The sequence below is a fragment of the Anastrepha ludens genome, chromosome 5, assembly GCF_028408465.1.
Source record: "Anastrepha ludens isolate Willacy chromosome 5, idAnaLude1.1, whole genome shotgun sequence".
Lineage (NCBI taxonomy): Eukaryota > Metazoa > Arthropoda > Insecta > Diptera > Tephritidae > Anastrepha > Anastrepha ludens.
This window is the reverse complement of record NC_071501.1, coordinates 3,670,079-3,688,073: the sequence shown is the minus strand read 5'-3', so window position 1 is coordinate 3,688,073 and position 17,995 is coordinate 3,670,079. Positions and strand designations below refer to the sequence as shown.

The 17,995-nt window shown below is 35.5% G+C and overlaps 1 long non-coding RNA gene across 1 annotated transcript in view; it reads right to left on the bottom strand.

The window, feature by feature from the left end:
- Positions 1–17,995, bottom strand: part of LOC128863932 (uncharacterized) — an 83,242-nt gene that overhangs the window by 58,159 nt on the left and 7,088 nt on the right. Inside the window, exon 2 of the long non-coding RNA XR_008454636.1 lies at positions 12,840–14,940. This is a non-coding gene — a long non-coding RNA (uncharacterized LOC128863932). The remainder of the gene's footprint in view (positions 1–12,839; positions 14,941–17,995) is intronic.

Genomic DNA, 17,995 nt, shown 5'->3' with positions numbered 1-17,995 from the left:
AAATGAACCATTAGGCCCATATTGTGCACCCGCTTTCTTCTTTTGTACTTCTGTGCATGCGAACCAAAAAGCAACCACCCTGTGAAAATATTGAGCTCGTCCGTAATTGATTGCTAGCGTAGCTGCTTTGGTGGCGCCCCAATTAGGGTGGATATAGGCAGTGGTAATGATTTACGGGCTTTTACTTATTTGCTGCGCGTACGTAGTTTGTTTTAAGTAAGAATTCATGATCTTGAAAACGACTGACTTCTAATTGAAAATAAAACTTAGCACGTTCGCTTATCATAAGGCGAGTGCGAAAGTCACTGCTTAGACTCACTGTAATTGGGCAGTTCATGAATGAAGTCAGCGCTCACTTGTGGTTGGTTGGCTTCGGAATGTTCAAAGCCGGATATTTATTTTTTTATTATATTTTAGTTATTTTGTGTGTATTTTTGTACACATACAAATTTTTATGTTTTATGTTTGATGATAAAACAATGAACGTGAAACGGATTAATATTGTTTGTTGTTGTTGTACAAACAGAAGAAAAAATCTAATAATTAACCAAGAGAGTTGGTACAAAGTCTGAACTGATATAATGCTTGATTTTCTTTCAATAAAAAACAAATCAAGTAAATGTACGTACCCAAAAAATACAACAACGATCTACACCAAGCTGGTTTATTGCTAATCTTTAACGTTCGCATCTTTTGAAGTGAAACTTTTTAGGTGTCGATGGACGAGCGATAATGGAGTGTAAAATTTGAAGGCCATGCAACATTCTGGGCATTTTCGTTCCGCGAGAGAGAAAAAAGATATAACTTAGAGGAAAAAGAGAGAGAGAGAGCTATACCTTATATATATCTTAAATACACTTAAGGCTATTTTTCTTGAGTTTTTCCTTGTGGTTGCTAGTTTCTAGTGAGAAATAACACTGCCTACTTTTTGGCGCTTGATTGTTGGTGCAAACTTGTAGGGAATATATTTTTGGTGCCTACTTTTTGGCATTATATTTCCTTGGTGCCTACTGTTTAGGGCGTTTTTGGTCCCAATTTTTTTGGCGTTTTTTTGTGCCTACTTTTTGGCGCTTATTTGCGTTTCCTGGCTAGTGCTTGTGCATACTATAAAGTGCTATCCATTCCGGCGTCGGATTTATTGGTATTGCCTTGCGGTAATTTGTGCCGTTGCTGCGGTCTTGAAATCGCTGCGTTTGTGCAGGTGATAAACGCTTGGAGTAGTGCGCGTTATTGCCACGGTTTGTATCCGGCGTTACACGGCTCAACCCTTCTCCGTTTTTTGTAAATTTTGTCTATTTGTATTCTGTGCAAATGTTGTGAATTTATTTAGATATATATTCTCTCTCGGGTCTCTCTCTCTTTCTTTGTCTGCCTTGACAGTTTCCCTTCTGTTAGGTGTACTACGCTACACGCAATTTTTTTTCTTCTGCCTTACAACAGTTTTAACAAAATTAGGAAAAAAATAGGTACAAGAAATTGTTTAATGTCAAGGCAACCGTCCACCAATAATATCAAAAGTCGGGTATACCAAAATTAAAAAAATATAAAAAATATATTTTCGAGAGGATTTTCAGCCGCCATCCATATATGCAGAAGTTTTTCTCACAACTCTGTTAAAAACCGGTATCAGAACCGTATTAAGGTTATAAAATTTAAAATTTCTAAAATTCTAAATGTCAATTGACAACTTTCTGACTAAGTGAAAATTGTTTCAATGTTTCACAATGTTTTAGGGAAGATCAAATTATCTATAAGAAAATAATTTTTTAGAAAAAAATCATTATTTGTCACGTTTTTTTTAACAATGAGGTGGAATACTTTCAAAAGCATTTAAGTGATATGTGGGGAGCGACAAAAGATGCTTTTCTTTTACATATTAAGATTATATTTTCTTACCAAATTTAAGGGGGAACACCTTTTGTGAAATTGTGCGTGAAAATTAAGTGATTTTCATGATTTTTTGTTTTTATAAGTAGGGATGATTATTTGAGGATGGGACAGACTATATTTTATTTAACATATATTCAACTATACTGACACAAATTTTTATTAAAAAATATTAAAAATTACAATTGTTATTAATATGAATGCAATGCCATCATAAAAAACTGATGCACCCTGGTGGCCACGATACAGCGGTGAAAAATCATCTGAAGGCTAAAAACCAAAAAGATTCTCAATCTATAAATCAATGGCTATCGTCGTACGTGGCGGTTTTTTAAATTTTGTTTTGAGAAAATGGTGAAAAATGAAAAACGAGTTTGTGTTTTTACCAAAAGGGTTTCGTTTTCGAAAGGCTTGAAAAAATATTAATTTTTGGAATTTTCAAAAACGGCTATGTAAGACTGTAGCCAATACATGTACAAAAATTAAAAAAAAAATAAATAAAATCGGTTCATAAGTCTTCGATAAATCGAGGCCACCGTATTCAGTAAAGGCCACCGCGTTTAAAGTTTTCATTGGCCGTAACTCACTAACTGCACTTATTGCATTGAGTATAACTTCGTCAATTTTCAAGATTTTAAGTTAAATTTATTTTTGAATATATCTACATTGAGAAAATGCAAAAAAAATCGTTTTTTTTTTTTTTTTTGAAAAATACCAGTGGTGTTTCCCATTGACCTTTCATTCATCCTTTGTATATTTTTAGTTGAATGTATTTTAACTCGCTTGCTTTCGTTTGATCGCAAACACAGTTTTGCAAATTGCTTTCAAACATTGGCTTTGCAACCTGTGAAAACAAAAATAAAGCAGTGCTGCAAAATTCTTTGCAAACTTGGATTTTAAAGAATTTTTTTGTTGCATTCACTCCTCGCTAGGTGGGGTGCGATAGCTGATAACAGCTATTGAAAGGTTTTCAGCTGGGTTCATCCTATTCGCAAACCTAAGTTTCAGCCACAAAGTATGCAATAAAAGGCAGCTTAACCCAGAGAGTAATAACAGGCAGTACTTCGTTAATTCAAAAATTTATTGGTGAAAATGGCCCACTTCACTTTTAAAAGCATAAAATTTGTCAAAGCTGCTTTTTTATCACTACTGTAATTTTGGTTTTAATTGTAATCTTAATTTTAATTTTATTGTTAATTTTTCTAATCTAGGGTTTAAATATGTTATCTAGTCTTAAGGGCAATCATTGTAAAAATAACCTCTGGTGGTATATTTGACTTAAATAAAATAAAGTACGAACTACAGTTGCGGACAAAACTCTCCGTACGACCTTTTTTTCTTAATTTCTCTCGATCTAAAGCATTTAAGAGGAATGTAATGATGCAGCTTTGTTTTAAGTCTAATTATATAACAAATGTAAAAAAAAAAATATTTTCAGTATTTACTTTAAAAGTTATTCACGAAAAACTAAAAAAAAGGCACTGACAAAAGTGTACATACGAACTTAGAAAATAAGAATTATCGATGAAAACTGATTAAATTTGTGGAAATTAATATTTTGTTGGGCCACCACCAACATCGATGGCTGCTTGCAATCGTCTGGGCATTGAAGCTGCTAAATTTTAAAGATCCTCCAACGAGATATTCTGCCAATGCTCCAGCAACTTCTCTTTGAGGATTGGAGCACCAGTAATACGAGTAGAGTGCTTCCGAATCTTTCGCTCCAAAATTTCCCAAACATGCTGAATAATGTTTAAGTCCGGGCTTTGTGGAGGTGAATACAGTTGCCGTGGAGCATTATACAGCAGCCAGTCCTTGACGATTTGCGCAGTATGCTTCGGGTCATTATCTTGCTGGAAGATCCAGCTCGAGCCTAGGCCTAGTTTTTGTTCCTGGCATCAGGTTTTGTTCCAAAATGGTCTTGAGTTTGAAGCGATCCATATTTCCTTGAATGAAAACGAGGTTTCCAACTCTTGTGGCTGCAACTGCTCCCCAAACCATGACACTGCTATCACCATGCTTTACAGTCGGAAACAGATTCCTAGGATCCATGCAGGGTTTGGTTTTCTCCAAACTTTGGCTTTGCCGTCGCATCCCAATATGTTGTATTTGGACTCATCAGTAAATAAAACTTGTTTCCAAAATTCTATTCCCTTATTACGGTGCTTTTTTGCAAACTTCAGACGAAGCTTTCGGTTCTTCTCGCTTATAAGGGGCTTCTTGCGAGGAGTTATGCAGTTGTAACCTTCATTATTAAGGGCCCTGCTTATTTTACGTGGGTGGACAGCAATTTGATACCTCTCGGCTACCTCTTGGGCCAAATCAGTAGCATGTATTTTCGGATTCTGTTTCACTGCTTCGCGAGTAAAGAATACATCTCTCCGGTTGAGCTTCTTGGGCCGGCCACTACGCGACTTACTCCACAGAGAATTGGATGTTTCAAAGTTTTTACAAAATGTTTGTACCGTAGACTTTCTTAAATGCAATAAATCAGCTCTTTCACCAAAGGATTTCTTATTACTTCTGTACTCAACAACTAATTTTCTCAAATCAGTAGAGATTTCTTTGATAAAAATGGAAAGCTTGAAATTCGTTGCCTACAGGAAAATATTTTCATTTCATAACTAAGAATTGTCAGACTCCTACCAAAGTACCCAAGCGCTGGTGGAATTCTCCATTCACTAAAGCTTACAAACTTCTCTCAGTCTTCTAACCTTCGTGCTGCTGTTAAAATTTTAAATGGGTCACATGCGTAGGCTTATGAGATGAGAAATTTTCAAAAACAAAAACACCCACTTGCCTTAAATTCTTCATATTGACGCTGCTGCACGTGTGTGCGTTGGTCTAAGGAAGTGTGCACCGAATTTGCAAATCCTGAACGTAAGATAAATTTTATTAGGCAAAATGTTGAGGCGGCACTACGCCATATGAGCCCTAAATATTTCCTCACTGTGATCCACTTAAAATGGGGTCAACAAATTAGGCTGTACCGTCGCGCAAGTATGTAATTACAATAACAATAAAGAACGCCAATAACAATTTTTCAAGTCGTCTTTACCAATATCGGTCTTTGCATAGGCAGGCACATACGTGCGCCCATATAACCGAGTAGATGCTCACATACACATGCACACACACACAGAGGCGAGTGTGGCATATTCTCGGGATATTAAAGTCATTATGAAAATCTGCGAAATGTGCAAACAAGCCGGTGCACATACAAACGCACTCCCATACAACCTAAATGAGAGGAAATTTATTAAGGAGGCATACAATACCAGCAACAACAATAACAGTAACATAAAGTAATTTAGCGTGGAGCTTTTGCGACCGCGCGCCGCAAAGGCCATTAATTTTCCGAAATCTTTTAAATTAATCATTTCTGGTAATAAAATTAAATTAGCTTAAAAGCACTATAACAACAACACCGATAATAACAGCAAAAGTAATGGTGCAAGTAGTTGTGCGTTTAAATGTTTGACGATATATACATACAAACATCTGTACGGTATGTCGTGAGGCAAGTGGAAAAATGGAAAAGTGTGCCACTGGTAGAGCTCAAAAGAGAGAAAGTCGCGTGTGACACAAGGCAATCTACCGTAATTATCCTGCAAATAGCGCGCAACAGAAGAAGGACTATAAATTCACGCTTTTTCCTATGGTTGTGTGTGTGTTAATGCATGAGAAATACGGAAAAATAGGCAAATTTGGACAACCTTGCAAGTGTGCATAGTAACTACAATGTGGCGCAAAATTAATCATCCAATTTTGTTCTTCAATAACTTTTTTACTTTTTACGAGTTCAAATAATATTTCTTACGCAGGCATTTCCTTCCCTACGATTTGAAGCCTTCGCTTTATCAAAATCTATTCTCATTTTGTAAAAATTTGAAATTCGGTTACTTAATATTGAATTGCTATTGATTGCTAATATTTTAGTTGCCAAATTTGTATTATTTTTCTCAAAATTTTTCGTCTAGTCTGTCAGGTACCTTAAATTAAAAAAAAAAACAAAAATTAAAAAAAAAGAATTTTGAGATGAGACCTTTATTTGGACTTGTATGTGCTCCATTGAGTGTATGTTTGTATACTGCACCACAGGGTGACTAATTTTACGCAACCTTGTACATATACTTTCTTACATGAACCTGTGTTCAAAATAAAAGCAGCAGATGTAAAGCAAAGTTCTGACTATCTCAAAAAGTTTGACATTTTTATGAATATTTTTTTCACATTTTTTTTAATTTTGTACAAAATATGAAGGTTAGGTTAGGTTAGTTTGACCTGGCTGACTGAAAGCCATCACATATACCTATGTATCCTTAGAGTTACCAGATGGAGCTAGACCTTTACGTTTCTTTGTAGTAGACATCTTGTAATACGTCTGCGTCTTTTGCGAATCTAAGTAAACTGTGGAGCTCTATCCCCGAGAGGTGCTCTAACTTCTCACATTGTAAAGCTCCTAAGCAGTTTAATGTGGTTCTAGCTAATGCAGGGCAGGAACATAGAAGGTGTTGTAGTATTTCCCTCTCTTCTAGTTCATTGCAAAGTCTACAGATATCGTTGTTTGTAATTCCTATCTTGTATGCGTGCGCCGCTAGCAAATTGTGATGTCTGGCTGTCATTAAATATGAATACTGTTTCGATACTGACCAGTTTCACAGCCTCTATAAGGCTGATACTTTGGCATGAAAATATGCTACAATGGTTGGGTAACCGAAGAGCGAAGCTTTCCTCCCGTAAAGCATAAAGCCATCTGTGGGCGGCTCCAAGATTCCCAATAAGGATAATAGATTACCAGGTGATCGTGAATTACCACATTGTCGCACATTTTTCTGAAAATTGCTTTCTTTGCAGGTTTCAATATAATAAGATGTAAACAGAAACCATTTTGAAACAAGAAAAAAAATGAAAAAATATTAATTTTGAGAAATATGCAACGTTGTGTGTTTTTAAAGTGGTTGGTTTTGTTATCATTTAAATTTTTTTTTATATACACAGTTTTTTTTTTTTTTTTCAAAAACACTTAAAGATTTTGTCTAAAATTTTTAGAAAAAAAAATAGTTTTTGTCATATTCGAAAACCAACCCATTCAGATTTTTTTCATTATTTTTGAAGTGAAACTTCTTAGGCGTCGATGGACGAGCGAGAATGAAGAGTAAAATTTCAAGGCCATGCAACGTTTTAGGCATTTTCGTTCCGCGAGAGAAATAACGTAGAGGAAAAGGAGAGAGGCTATACTTTATACATATCTTAGATACACTTTGGGCTATTTTTCCAGACCCAACCTTGTAGGGAATATATTTTTGGTGCCTACTTTTTGGCGTTATATTTCCTTGGTGCCTACTGTTTGGGGCGTTTTTTGGTCCCAATTTTTTGGCGTGGTTTTTTGGTGCCTACTTTTTGGCGCTTGTTTCCGTTTCCTGGCTAGTGCTAAAGCGTACTATAAAGTGTTATCCATTTCGGCGTCGGATTTATTGGTATTGCCTTGCGGTAATGTGTGCCGTTGCTGCGGTCCTGGAATCGCAGCGTTTGTGCAGGTGATAAACGCTCGGAATAGTGCGCGTTGTTGCCACGGTTTGTGTCCGGCGTTTACCCACACCGGTCAATGCTTCTCCGTTTTTTGTAAATTTTGTCTATTTGTGTTCTCTGCAAATGTTGTGAATTTATTTAGATATACAGGTATCCCTTGTATAACGCGGTCTTATACAACGCGGTTTCGATATAACGCGATTTGGAAAAAGTTTCTTATCCAATAGCGAAAGCTATGTTGAAGAAATATCTTCTGATGAAGCTATTGCTCCCCCAAAACGCCCACGTGCAAAGATCTTTGAAGACAGTGAAACAGATTAATTACCATATGAAGTTTGAAGAATAACAATAAAGTTTTTAATAAACCTTTAATTTGTTTTAGTTTGTTTTTAAATTTTTTAATGTGCACATAATTATTTAAATTTTGAAATATGTATGTACATAAGTATTATTATTCATATCTTGTGTTTTTAATTGTATAAGAAAGTCTGAACTTTAGTATTGAGTTGAAATATATGTGCATCTGTTATTTTGTATGTATTTTATTTAAAAAAAAACCTATTGGAACATAACCCCCAAATTTATATCAAAACTATGTTTTAGATAACGCGGAATTACATAACGCGCAATTCTTCTGGAACGTAACTATCGCGTTATACGAGGGATACCTGTATATTCTTTCTCTCTCTTTCTCTCTCTCTCTCATTTTCTCTCGGGTCTCTCTCTCTTTTTTTGTCTGCCTTGAAAGTTTCATTTCTGTTATGTCTACTACGCTACACGCACTTTTTCATGAATAGCTGTCACTGAGCTCAGTAATACTTGAAAGTTTCTTAGTGCGATTCCCATAACTGTTCGAGTTTCATTGAAATTATGACCACAAACTAGAGTTTACGCCAAAATAAACAAATTTTCTAAATTCCTGGTGTTACATTTTAAGCAAACTATTTCTAATTCCATGCATTTGAATACGTTAATTTATTTTCTCTCCATTCTGCAATTCTAGACGAGTTTCTTTGCACTTTGCCTTTCACCCATTGCGAGAACTTAATTTTCATCAACTCGAAATAAATTTAGACAAACGCATTCGACTCTTTTTTGTTGCTTTCCTTCGTATTTTTTCCTACATGAAACTGCCAGAACTATTTTCTCTCTTTCTCTAATTTCTTTGCCGTACATTTATTATTCCTGCAATGTCTTCAAATATTTAAGAAAGTGGGAGCTTTCTCCACTTTATATCGCTTTTCCATCTTCCCACGTAAACATATCTCCTACGCTTAATTTCCTACAATGCCGTGTGTGTAAATTTACACTTTTAATTTGTATCGCATTCGCGAAAATAAATTTCATTTAATTTCACATTCATTGAAAAAGTCTACGACCCAGAAATAATCGTATGTGCTTTGCAGGTGAAAGTGCGGGCATGAGAGCAAACAATTGCAAGTGCGAGAAAATAGTGCCAAAAACACACGCATACATGCATACTTAGTAGTCGTAAATATGCCACCAAGTATCCCTTTTTATGTCGCTTCGCCTCAGCACACACCGTCCATCGTTCACAACAAGTGGCGCTTCTTTGGCGCATCTCTTGCTCGGGTTGAATGAGTGTGACGCCTCCTTCAGCTACTTGGCACTTTGCAGCTGCTTTTTCGCACTCACTTATTCACACAATTTTCACTGTTGCTGTTGCTCAGCCACTTCTTCTTCCACGTATTTTTGTTTTCATCTCCCCCTTAACCTCTCTGACAGTACTTTCGGTGAATTTTATTTTGTTTGCTTGGCACTAATGCGCCTGTATACGAGTATATAAAAGGCTGAAGCGGAGAAAAGCGCCTATAAGTAAGCCCTTCTGGGATGTGTGCATTGCGCTGCACTTACGTGTGCGTGAGTGCATGTGTGAGCAGTTCCGTTGTCTGAGGATTTGTAGGATATGTAGGTAGGCTTTAGGAGGAGAGATAAAATTTAGCAGTGTGGAATTTATAGTATTGAAGCACGGCTTAAGATATACTCAAGCTTGTGTTTAATTAGGTGAAAGTAAATGGCACTCTGTAAGGCTCTTTTCTTCCCAAATCTGACTATTCCATTCATCTCTTTCTCTTGTATTATGTTTGGAGTGAGTTTCGCTACGTAAATGCGCATTTATTACAATTTATCAAGATGTGTATGCATGTATTAGTGCCCTTTATATTGAATTTTAGTTAAATTTTCTTATGTTGCCTAACGCTTTAAGCAAGAATGAGGATAATCTATGGCTTGGTTTTTGGTTAAGTGATTCATTTCTGGTTGTGGCCTTTGTTTCACTTTTTTGTCAGCCTGACTTTGATAAAGGCCGACATGTTTGACTATTCGGAATAATTTATGCTCAACTTCCAATTCACAATCAGCCTAACTGGGTAAACTGTGGCATATTTTATTATAAAATTTAATGAAAATTCCGCATAAGTCAGACTAGTGGATGACAATAGACGAGAATACACTTTTAGAACTCACCTTTTCGAGAAAAAACATTTAAAATTTGAAATTTGTAGTTAAAATTGTTTATCAAATTTAGCATGCAATTGAGAGTATTCAGTCTTCCATCTCTTTTAACCAGTTTATAAATAAGATGAAAAGATAAACATATCTCAAAATAACATCAGGCTGACTACCCTGTTCAATTACTACTGACTCAATTACTGCAAAGCACTGGAGGCACTCGGCACAGCGGCACTCAGAGTTGCCTCAGCCTACCGCACTGTCTCTGCCGTCGCAGTCTTTGCGAACGGCGGGGAGATACTCGATGGGACACTGAACCGAGTGGCGAATGAGCGGCCAAACTTATTCCATCAATAGGCAAAAGCGTCCAATGAAACTTGGGAGAAGTTAATTACATCTTAACTCAATTCCTCTCGGACTACGCATGCTTCCGGAGATACCTAAACGGCATGGACAAGATAAGCGATCTCAAGTGCATACATTGCGAAACTCCGAGCAATGACGCTGAAACACGTTTTGCACGGAAAGAGTTGCTCTAAGGAAACTGATTGGCGACATCGCGCCGAACAACATAGTCAACAAAATGCTCGAACGCGAGATCAGCTGGAACCCGGTAAAGAGATATATCGAGAACGTATTACTGAAAAAACATAGACCTCGACACAGTGCAACAAAACGAAGCATCACAACACAAGAGACACAAGAAGACGAGCCTGATAGCATGAAAGCTGGCTACAAATACAGTGGACCCAGACGTGGGTGCATAGAATTGGTCATTTATGGATGCCATTCTGGGCACTCCCGAAGTAATGCAGGAAGTAGTTCCGGGAAGGGTGTCCCCCAGAATGAGAGGAGGGAATATTTGTGACCACACCACTCGGCGCAGTAGATGACGGTCGCTGTAAGTACGAAGGCATTTTGAACCCTATCTCACCCAACAAAAAAATGCAAAAACAAAGTGACCATTGCCTCATATATGTATGAGCAATTCCTTGTCGTCAATAAATAAAATATTTTGGATATCGAAAAATGAGTTTGTGCCTAATAAAAAGTAGGCTGAAAAAACTTTGAAAACTAATTTATAATTTTGTGATTTATTTAGTGTTGAAAATTTTGGTAATTGTTTTTTTAAATGTAATATCTGCCGTTCTTTTTAATATTTTCATAAAATATTTTTTTTTAATTTTTTAGAGTAAAATGCAGGTTTTAAAAATGATTTCTTACATTTCAGTAAGGGTTTCGAATGCAAAAATGGTTATGACAAAATGTTGCAAAGAACGAAAGCAGAAGTTCTCGGAGGGTCTGCATGTGGTGAGCAGATTCCTTCTGAAGAACAGAAAGAGATTTGCAAAAGGGCCTACCAAATAAACTCAAACTGTTCTCGCCTTATGTTCGTTCTCTGCAATTTTAACAAGAACCTTAATGGAATTCAAGCAACCAAATTTCTGAAACGACGATTGCAATTTTCATATGGGCGTTTGATCTTTAAAGTTTAAGTATTTCAGTTATCAATTACATTCAAACAAAACGTACATGGTCCAAAACATAAGTGAATGTCTATCAACTTTTAATAAACTTTTACAAAATATTTTTCCGTTACTTAACGCAGCTTGAATCATCAGGCTTACACCTTTTAAATTTTACACATTATTTATAAAAGTAGCGCTGAGAAAACTTTACGGATCTATGTCCAGCACATATTGGTACCATCATCGATGGCGCAAAGCTATTCAGCCAGGTTGGCTGTAAAGTTTTCTCATAAGAACTCTCACTAAGCCTCAACGTACAACTGCCTGTCGATTCCAGTGTATTTCTGTGTGAGTTAGTGGCAGCAAGAGATTCAGCCTTTTAGGTCAGTTGTGCTGCCAGCTCAACATAGTCTACCACAATGTACCCTGACAGCCAAGCCATATAGAACAAAAGTTCATCTTCTAAGTTAACCATTGAAGGTAGAAAGTCTCAGAACGAGTTGACAGTGAAGTGTTTCACAAATGTAAGATGGACACCCGAACATAGAGGCGTCCCTGAAAACTGCACCGAATTAAAAATTGTTTGATTTTCAGTGGTTGGAATCATAATCGGGTATTAGCTAAAAAAAAACAAGAGACAAGCAAATTAGCTACTACTTAAATGAGTTTTACAGCGGCAGCAGATATACTGCTGCTTTGTAGCTATAGCTAAAATGCGACCTATTTTTAAGTGTTGGAAAGTCAGAACTATGCATACTAGTATACTATAAATACCTGAAATTATAAATACTGAAAGTATTTACCGTTTTTCTTATCTCATTTTCATAACGAATTTCACTGCAGTTCGTAGCTCTGTTAAGTTTCAAAAATGTAAAGAGTTTCAACCCCCCAAGAATTAACTCTAACTCAGATCCTCTGCTCCACAAGGATATCAGGGCAGCAGTAAATAACTAAGTAAGAGTTAACTCAAACAGCTGATTTCTTTTTCTGTCTGACGTTTGCGGACTACAGACTACACATTGCTATCAGAGCTGTGCTAACTTTTATGCAGAGAGGTTCATTTGTCAATTTTCATGCTTTTGGTTTAATTTCTATTTTCGAACAGTGAGAATATTTACTTCGTTTACTACCTGAAATTTGTATTTATGCTAAAAATAAAAGCAAATTTCTTTAAAAGAATTCTTGCACTCAACATTGAATTCCCTTCTCTATTTAGTTTAGTTACAGCTCTGCCTGCGCCTGAAAGCATCTCGTTTAAAAATGTTTACAATCTGCATACGACTAGCACTGTTAACATAACATTTTCTGTTAGGCCAGCAATGGAGCAATGTAGCTGACTCTGTATTGTAAGTGAGTTAATGAGTATAAACAACAATTACAACTGTTCTTTTCTGTGTTGTGCATAGTCATTAACTGCAGTGAAAATTTTAACATTCTATAGCAAATAAATAAAAAATTAAATTTTCAGTAGGCACTTACCTCTCTCCACCAACTCTTTGTTCGCTCGTACAATGCAAGATTTGGGATTAGCCTTCGTTTCGTTACTATTGAATTCACTCTAATCTTATGCTACACAACACCGTTTTAAGAAACAATCGCTATATATGTAAGTATGTATGAGTGTATGTTTGGAATGCACGAATACATATAAATTATTTACGCAGTTAGTTGAGTGATTTTATATTAATGTTATATGATTTTTTTAGATGGTTTATATAATTAGTTTATTCTCTCGATTTGATGAGCGCTTAAAAATATGCCACAATTTACTTTTTATTTCGACGAAAATGAGAGTGGCGCGTCAATCGCGGGCGACTTTCTAAATATTTATACTTTTTGTTGCTTTCTTTTTGTCGTATAACACTTACAATAATTTCATGAAATATTTATTGCGTAGCTGCTGAATGCATTCGTTTGAACTTACATATGTATATGTGCGTGTACGTTGCTGTTGATTTTTTTTCTGTTATTTTTATGTTTTGCTTTGCTTAATTGTAACGAATTATATTTAATGTTTTGTTTGTTTTGTTAATTTGCCTTTATTTTTTGCTTTTAATTCACTAATTTAAATGCGAGGATTTCCATAGAAGGACATTCAGAAGTTAAGTTTTTGTTTAATTTTTTATAATTTTTTTTTGGTTTTTGAAGCGTTGGAGTGATGAAAATTTGTTTCACGTATGGCGAAATGCTTTCAATTTATGGAATTTATTTTTTTCAACTAACTTTGCGTATTTTTACAAACATCAAACGGTTGCCATTCTCGCTTTTAATGCGCTGAATTACACGAAATTGGTATGTAATTTATTTGTTTAATGATTTTTTAATGTGTTTATTTAATGCAATTAGTGAAATATTTCTTTTTCTTTGCCTGCTAGTGGAAACAATTTGCATTTGCGCTTTTACAAATATTTAACTACTGGTTGACTATGAAATTTGATATTATTTTATTTTCTAATTAAGTATTTACTCTATCATATCTTTGTTTTTGTATGTATGCAGTATATGTGCGTGATTTTTTGCAAATTACAATTCTAATTTATTGGTTTATTGTTTATTTGCTTTAACTACTTTGATCTGATGTAATCGCTTTGTAATGGAAGTGTGAAAATTGAAACACACGCGGAGTGTTGGCTGCGAATGCCAGTTGCAGTTTGTTTATTTGATTTTCAATGAAATTTACTTTCAATTTGGTTGGGCTTTTGTATTTTTTATTTTAATTTACTTTATTTTTCTTTTGTTGGCGATTATTATTTTTTCGTTTCCCGTTCTTTGCACATTTTGCCAATTATCTATTAATTAGCCGCAAGTTTTCTTTTTCTATATAATAGAAATAATTATTTTAAATTGCTAATTTCGCAAAAAACCAATATTATTTTTAAGTTTCAGTGTTTAGTTGTCACTTTTTTTACTTTTGTTTTTTTTTTGTAATTAATTGCAACTCAATTTTTTTTGGTTCGAAGTTTTTCACTTTTTGTTTTTTGCTAAGTTTCGTTTTTACATAATTTTTTACACTTTTCTGGCATTTTTAAATTTTTTTTATATAATTACAAATTTATTGAATGCAATTTTTCTTTTTTTTTTCGTTTTCGTGTGTTTTAGTTATTGGTTCGCAAGAAAATATTTTGAAACACATTTAAGTGATGCTCGGCTGCTGTCGGAACTTTCCCATATTTTGCATTCAACAAACAAGCTCAGAAAAGAACGGTAATTTTTCAATAATTCTGCGCAATTTCACCTTAAGTCATTATTTTGAATGTTGTTTATTACCCGATTATGGTTTTAGATTTGTAAAAATGTTGCTAATTTTAATTTTCCACAACACAATTTTAGTTTCTCACTAATTCAATTTGCGTTGTTGCCTTTTAATGCCAACAAGCGCCAATTGCTTTGTTTTTTTTCAGTCAATTTCTGTCAGTTGCCTCTTTCATCGCATTCTTTTTACTTTTTTACTTGGCCGTTCATTCCTCCTGCTGCTAATACATTTCGTGCATTTTCCCCCTTATTCGCATTGCGGTTTGTCGTATCTATCCACTGATGCTTGTCATTTTGTCTTTTATCTGTTGTCTGTTGATATTCGCTACTGCAAAGATAAAAAATAAAAAAAAGTAATTTAGTAAATTCTTATACATACCTACAAGTAATATAAAATATGTATGCACGAATGTAACAAAAACGCTTCATGTTTTTTTTTCGTTTTTGATTTTGGCTTAATAGTGCTACTTCTCATTAATGTTGATGCCTTCATTTGACCTTCAAAGCTTTTTGCGTAAAAACATAACACAAAAGACGCTAGACAAAAGCCCTCCAAACGCGCGTCTAACACCGACGACTGTCGACCGTCGTTGTCCTTCGTGCTGAGATCCACTGGTTGCTGCATATTTCATTCATGCTTTCTTTTAGCCACTCATACTTTTATGTTCGGCCATTGTGCTGGCAATTAACTTTGAAAATGAGCTGGGGTAAGTGCAATGTACTTAAGCTCCACTTGCGGTAATATAAACTCGGGATACACCTAAGTATACAGATTCCTTGCCGTTTTGTATTTATTATAATTTTCCCTATTGTTTATGGACTTGGAAATTTATTGAAAATAATGTAGCTTCTTGAAATATTTACTTGAGTGACGTTATGCACTTGCTGTTGCTTTAAAAGTTTAAAAAGTGCCTAAGCGTTGTTGTTGCTGTTGTTTAGATTAACAATACCAAAGCAAGACTGAGTCTTGTCGAGGCCCTATGACCCGGAGAGGAGGAAAAAAAAAAAATGTTGTTGCTTAAGGGACTGTTCTTGGCGTGATATAAATCTGTAAAGTTCGGATAATTTAAACCTGATTGGACCATGGCAACAATGCCAATATTTCAGAAACAATTTGTACTGATTTTAATAAATTGAGTTCCACACGCCTGTAGGCTAAGGAAATATTAGGTACGCGCTTCTAAAAGCTACACATCTGCATATACTGGCGGTTTGCACGACCTACAAAAATAAGTGTCAACCAAGAAGGCAAAAAAAATATGGTCTATGTCATAAAATTGTAGTGCCTCAATATGCCAGCAAAACATATTTTTGTCTTAATTTAAACTCTTAATCTTTGGAAGTTTCATAATGATCCTGATCTATGTGTACAAAAAATTTGTATAAATTAAATATCCTGACGGACAAGACAAGACGGATAAGTATCAAATTCAATATTTCACTCCTCTTTCCCTACAATGCTTCATGAGAATCTTCTACCGTTTAAAATCGTCCTAGAAGTATCACCGCCGTGCCACTTTCTCTTTCACAGCTTCACTGGACTTGAACCTTATTCCTTTTTAAGGAAGATTTATGTAACTTAGGAAACCGATGACTTAGCTAAAAGCCACTAAAACTGACGGTTATCGAAATGAGTACTTTTTAGTCCGCGGACACGCAACAAATGGCTGAGCGGAGAATGTGGTTGTCAAGGGCAGTCTGTAATATTTTTATTTTTAAAATTCGGACTTTATACAGATGAAATTAAAAGGTCTATAGTAACCTTCGCCATTTTTGTATTATTTGCCGCTAAGCGATCAACTAAAAATGAGCTGTCCCGCCGCTCAGAAATCCCGCTTGCGAGTCCACTTCAATAGTGTTTCATGCACATGTTTTAATTTTCTGCGGCCCATTGCATGGGCTTGGGATTATATTTGAAGCAGCCTCCGTGTACTTATTTATAATTACGCTGTTTAAAAAATTTTTTTTTGGGCACCGGATGCCACTACCCAATCCTTATGTAGAATTCTTTTTTAAGGATAAGTTTTGAGATTTTTGCAATTTACCGCTATTCAGCCAAAGAAAAAGTGATTCCACTTAATCACATATACCTCATAAACCAGTAGGACAATCTTAATACGACTTATAGCAAATCTAAGACGACGAAATACGCCATAAGCAATGCCTACCTCTCTTGTCGATACTCTTTTACTGAGATAGGGATTTCATATAATTTCAGATTTTACATTTTAATTTATTTCTTTTTTGAAAACTACTCCCTTATAAGAAAATTTTTATTTTTAAATAGTGCAACAAAATAAATTATCTGAAATTTTGAATTCTTATCAAGCCTACTTATCTCAAAACATTAATTAATAATTTCTCTATGCAAAAGTATTTCAGAAAAGGATCCCCAATACCACTAGACTTTGCCTCGTGGAAGTTTGGTTATTCTGAAAATCTCCCATTTCTGTTTATATTTGCCCCCTTTAAATTTGAAGTAAATACAACACTTATTTCCATCAAAAAACTAGACCCCCGGTGCTCTGGAAAATGGATCCAAACTATAGGAATTTTTTAAATAAGCCAAGGAGTCAATAAACCTGCACACCTGTCATATATTTACTTTTTCTACTATCCTCGATTCACCTATAAATTTTGAGTACCGTTCGGCTTTAGTTCCTGATTGTTTCCACTTTATATCTACTTCTTTTAGTAAAACTTCCCTGGACAAGAGTTTTCAGGAAGCGAATGATACATAAAAGCTCTGGCAGGTCAATAAAAGTGGTGTGCCTGCTCATGTACCTTTTCGTTTCGTTGCCTGGTATGTTCCAGTATCTCCAACACAGGCAAAAAGCAAACAGTTTATTACTCCTTCTGAAGTGGACCCGCGGGCGCTTGCTTGTCCAGGCAGATATTTATTCTAACTATTGTGGCAGAAGCCGCTCCTAAGTTGCTAACAGCTTCTTATATTGAATTTTTCATGAGATATTACCGCCTGTAATCACTTGTAGAAGGAAGGAACTTGGATTAGAGCTATCCGTTCGACCATCAAACTATTCCAGCATTTCTCAGGCAGAAGTTCTAACTATAAGAGAAGTGGCTACGTATCTAAAGACGCACGATGTAGCAAAAAGTCTGGTATAGCCAGGCGGCCATTAAATCAATGAATGCGGGCGCCTATACTAAAAACAAAGGTTGTACAGCAATGCCGAGCAACCCTAAATGATACCAGTGCCGTATTCAAGGTCAGCCTTATTTGGGTTCCGGGGCACAGAGATAAGAGAAATTGTAAAGCCGATGAGCTAGCCAGAAAAGGTACTACTCTTCAACCGCTTGGTGATAGAAGTACCTTTGGGATACCTATGGGCACCAGCAAACTAATAATTAAAAACATTAAGAGG